We start from the raw sequence: 5563 nt of genomic DNA, 5'->3' as shown, positions 1-5563 counted from the left end.
TGGTTTTGTTGCTTTCTTGTGGGGTGGGGCTGCAAGGGTATGGGAGGGTGGGACTCACTCTGAACTAAAAGGTGGGCAAGCAGGCAGGTAGGTGATCCAGAATCCTAAGAGCCCTGATGTTTTAAAGTTTCAGGAGTAGAACACAAGAGAGGGTGAACCCCTGGGACTCTTAGCCACCTGCCAAGTCCCTGTCCCTGGGCCCATGTCTCCTGCAGAAATAGTAAGTCCTTTGGCTGTGTGCCCTACAGCTGAGAAGGAGCTTGGGAAAAAATGACCCTTGCCCAGAACCCAGCCAGCAGCTGCAGGGAGAACAGTTTGAGGGTATGACAGTAATTCCTGAAGCCCAGGCCTGGGTTGGGGACCTTGGGGCTATCCCAGGTGGAAGCCAGGTGTGGGAGACTCCATGGCCAATTTTCAAGCTCACTGCTGAAGCTGTGGAGCCCTGCTTCATCCTCCTGTTCCCCATTCCATGATCATCGCCCCTTCTCCACAGTGGAATGAGAATCCTCATACCCCTCCTGAGTTCTAGTCCCCTGGAGTTGACTACCAGTTCCAGAGATAATTATAACCAGCACTCAGTGATTTGGGAGTCAGAGGCTCTGACTTCTCCCTCTACAAAAGGCTGAGGCTCAGAGGAATAGGGCATATGGCTGATGAAGGGCAGAGCCCGGACTGGAATCTGTAGCTGTCATACTCCTAATCTGAAAGCTGTAGCACTTAACTCATCCTTACATTCCTTGCACCTGGTGTAGTAACGGGCAGAGAAGGCACTCCACAAGGTTTGGGGAAGGACAGATCAGGGAAGGTTGGTTATGAGAAGCCATGGGAAAGCTCGACATTGTCCTGGTGTATGATTCCTGGGACTAGGATGGGAGGACCTGTCCACGGAGACCATGGGGGCTTTATAGAGATCAAGGGAGCACCACGCAGACCACATGGAAGTCTTGGTTATTTTCACCTCCCTGAGCCTCTTTGTCCCCACCAGTTGGGACCTGCTAGGCAGGTGTAGGGACAGATGAACTCTCTGAAGTTCTAGGGCAAGTGTTCTTATGGGGCCTGCACTTCTGGCTCCAATTATGAGTAGGACTGCCTAGACCCATGCCCTGACCAGCATGGATAGTGTGCTCAATTATCAGTCACTCGGCACCAGTGCAGTCTTCCCCTGGGAGCTCTCAGGTGATAGTTTATTCCTCCTGCATTCCCTTCTTTATATTTATTTTTTTATTGAAGTATGGTTGACACATAATGTTATCTTAGTTTCAGGTGTATGTACTCCCTTCTTGACAAAGCACCAGCAGTGGCATTGAGGATGGAAGCTCAAAGTTCCCAGCCCTCAACTCTCACACGCTTACATCTTGACACCTAAAAGTAGCAGGGGAATAAAATGACAATAAAAATGAAGTTCTTTGGGTGGGAAGCCCCAGACGGCTTTCCTACCAGCACAAGAATAGGCTGCTGGGGCTGATTTCCATAGATACCAGATTAGGTTGTCTGCCTAAGCCATGCAGAAGATGTCTCAGGGTAGGGTTACTCACTTCCTCTTAGACTTGATCACAGTGGGCATTTTTTCTCCCAGTTCAGGCCATGGGTCCAGAAGTAGGCAGAAGTGGTGTCTGGAAGTGGAGGCTATGCCTTCACTTGGTTGGCATGTCTTAAATAATCTTTACAGATGGATATTGCAGCAGAACCCTTGCTGGGACAGGTCAGAAAGTTATTCTGTGGTCCTGCAAGGACTCACACCTGCTTATGTAGGTCAATCAGGTGATTGCAGAACAGCCTTCTGGACATATGTGGCCTGTGGGCTCATGTATTCATTCAGTAAGTGCTTATATGCACTTAGTATCAGTCAGAGTGGTGGGCCCTGAGAGTTCAGACAGAACTGTTCTTTGCCCTTATGAAGTTGATAGTATAGTGGGGAAGGCAGGCAAAAAAGTAAACACAGGAAGTAAATGTATAGTGGCAGTTTGTGTTAAAGCTGTGATGGAAATGAATAATTCTAATGAATGCAATAAATAAAAGAATGTGATGTTAAATGGGGTAGGCAAGGAAGGCCATATATATATATATATGTATATATATATACATATATATATACATATATATATATATATATATATATATAAACTATTTTCTTTTTTTTTTTTTTAAAGAGAGCACAAGCAGGGAAGAGGGGCAGAGAGGGAGAGTCTTAAGCAGGCTTGACACTCAGTGGGAAGCCCAATGCAGGGCATAATCCCACAACCCTGGAATCATGACCTGAGCCAAAATTAAGAGTTGGTCACTCAAGGAGCACCTGGGTGGCTCAGTCAGTTAACTGTCCAACTTCAGCTCAGGTCATGATCTCACGGTTTGTGGGTTCGAGCCCTGTGTTGAACAAAGAGTTGGTCATTCAACCCACTGAGCCACCCAGGTGCCCCCAAATAACTCCTCTTTGAGCAGTGACCTGCAGCCTGGGGTGGGTGGTAGGTAGGGAACCACCTGTGTTAAGAAGAGGAGGTAGAGGGGCATCTGGTTGGCTCAGTCGATTAAGCATCTGGCTTTTGACTTCAGCTCAGGTTATGATCTCACAGTTTGTGGATTCAAGCCCCACATCAGGCTCTGTACTGGCAGTGTAGAACGTGCTTGGGATTCGCTCTCTTCCTCTTTCTCTGCCCTTCCCCTCTCATGTGCTCTGTCTCTCTCTCTCTCTCAAAATAAATAAACTTAAAAAAGAAGAAGAAGAAGAAGAAGAGGTAGAGATTTCCAGATAAAGAACAGGTACAAAGGTCCTGGGGAATCAAGATCTCAGTGTTTGGGAGGACCTGAAAGGAGGCTTCCGTGTTGGGGAAGAAGGAAGGTGGAGGGAGAGAGGAAAGGAACAAGTTTGGAGAGTTGGATCATTTAATTCAGATAAAGGGTTTGGATTTGATCTGGAATTTAATAGTAAACCACAGAAAGAGGTGAAAGGGTGTCTTTTGGGATGGACTGGCAGCTGGACAATGATTCTGTGGGGTGGAAAGAAAAGTGAGAAGAAAGAACAGAAGAAAATCCAACATCTCTAAACTATTCCCCTCGTAGACCAGAGATACTCTAAAATCATCTAGAGTCTTCCAGTTCTAGGATGTTTTCAAAGGAAATAATTGGGCAAAAGCACAAAGAGGTGTGTGTACCAATGTGTGTCACAGCTTTATTTATAATAGAAAATAATAATCCCAGAGAAACCTAAATGTCCACTAGCAGGGAATGGCTATATCAAGTTTTGCTTAAATATATAATGGAATATATGCATCCTTTAAAAATGCTAGTGTCCAAGATACACTAAGGAAGAAAAAAGCTTTATAAAATTATATCTTTGTTTCTGAAGGGATGTTGAGGGAATAGAAAAAGACTGGAATAGATAAAATATTAATAGTAGTGTTCCTGGTTAGTAGAATTAAAATTGATTTTTGTTTTCATGGAAAAAAAACTTTTAAGCAGAAGCATAAGGTTGTTTCAGGTATGTTTTTGAAAATTACTGTTCTTGCTATGAAGACTATTGTAGAGGGGCAGAAGTGATTTCAGTGATCAAACAAGAAATGATAATGTTTGCACTTCAAAGGAGGCAGAGAAAGTACATAAATACATAAGTACATAAGTACTCAGAAAGTAGGAACAGGATTCAATATTTATTAAACATATACTGTGTTTCAGGCACTGCTCTAAGTACTGCAGATACAATGGTGAATAAAGCAGATGACATCCCTTGTCCCATTCATTAAGGAAGTCTGGTGGGCAGTGGCATGCTGGAGCTGGCTCATATGGCTCACGAGGGCTTGTTGTTGAATTTTCAGGAATTGTGACAGCTGGTTGTTGCAACCCAGCCATTATTAAAAATTAAATTATGTAAATTTGAGGTTAAGTACATTTTATGAAAATCAAATGTAGTACTCAAAACTCATCACTTCCTAATATTTTTACTGCATGTTATTATTACCTGTGCTCTTGAGGTTATTTACATCTATTGTATCTGTGTGGTGGAAATGCCATATAGTAAGTAGTACGTTACTGTGCATTTTTTCATAATTCCACTTTGATTGTGTCATTTGTAGCTTGACGTTGGCCACAATAGGAGATTTATACCACAGAAATTAGCAAATGCTACAATCAGGGCTTTTTCCATTCTGGAAAGCTGGCTCTTATGTACTAGTATACCCTTTGAAAGGGTAATGAGCATACCCCAAAAGGTCAGGCAGCCAAAACTTAATCAGGGCTCTACCATTTGCTAACAATGGGATTTAGCTACAATACCTAATATTAGTTACCTCATTTATAAAATAGGACTAATAGTATCCTGTATGTATATATGTCATATTTATGATTTAATGAAATAATCCATGTCAAGAACACTGCCAAGCGCATACGTGTCCAATAGATATGAGCAAATTATTACTATATTTATTCACAGAGAAGCAGGAATAGACTATGCAGGAAGGCCCATTATGACAGAATAAGAGAAAATGTGCATGTTGGAGGAGTCAATTGGGAGCAGCTAGCTCTTTTTTTTTTTTTTTAATGTTTATTTTTTTTTTTTTGAGAGAGAGAGAGAGAGACAGAGAGTGGGGAAGGGGCAGAGAGAGGGAGACACAGAATCCAAAGCAGGCTCCGGGCTCTGAGCTGTCAGCAGAGAGCCCAACGTGGGACTTGAGCATGAGATCATGACCTGAGCCAAAGTCAGAGGCTCAACCGACTGAGCCACCCAGGTACCCATGGAGCAGCTAGCTCTTTTTGGTGCCTGGAGCTTTATCCCAAGCCTTCTAAGTCAAGGGAAAGGAATTCAGGCTCTGCTCCCAGGAGTACACAGCTGGGCTGCAGGCCCAGCACACCCAGCATTCAGTGGGCTCCAGGAGAAATGACTGAGATCAGGGAACTCAGACCAGGGGTGGGACCGGCTAGACAAGCCATTCCAGGGGATGGTGGGTGAGTGTCCAGCTTAAATGTAGCCCATGCAATGCAACAGGAAATTCTGTCCATGAAGACATTTGCAGACCCACATTCAGACCCCCTTTGTGGGAAGTCTGAAAGTTGCTGGATAAGAGGATTCAGAAGACCACAAGGAAGGGATAGTTGGCTCTTTCTGTGCTTGAATTCCCCAGGAAATCAAGCAAGAGACTGAGGTTCCCAAACCTGCTCAGGGCAGCAGAGGTTTGCAGAGGAAGGGATGTACCATTAAGGCCCCACAGCCAGACTGAGAGGAGGGGGGAAAGAAGGCTGTGGAGAGGAAAACTGGCCTCCGGTTGAAGGGTGGGTGCACACTAAATCCTGTGGCCTCCAGGGGGCGCTCTGGCCCAAGTATGGAGGAGCCCTTTCTCAGCCCAGCCCAGAGGGCTGGGAAGGACTCAGGATAAGCAGAAATGGCCACCTCAAGTGAGCAAAGAAGCAAGGCCAGTCCTATTTGAGTCCCCTGAGAAGAGTTGTCTTGTGCCCTGTGACCAGCACCGGAATGATCAACATACATATCCACAGCCTGGGTTCCCAAATGGACACAGTCCTCTGCCTCTTAGCTCCTGCTCAGAACTTGAGCTTGAACAGAACTGCCTGCCATGCA

The sequence above is a fragment of the Prionailurus bengalensis genome, chromosome D1 (genome assembly GCF_016509475.1).
Source record: "Prionailurus bengalensis isolate Pbe53 chromosome D1, Fcat_Pben_1.1_paternal_pri, whole genome shotgun sequence".
In the NCBI taxonomy this organism is placed as follows: Eukaryota; Metazoa; Chordata; class Mammalia; order Carnivora; family Felidae; genus Prionailurus; species Prionailurus bengalensis.
Note: the sequence above shows the minus strand (reverse complement) of the source record.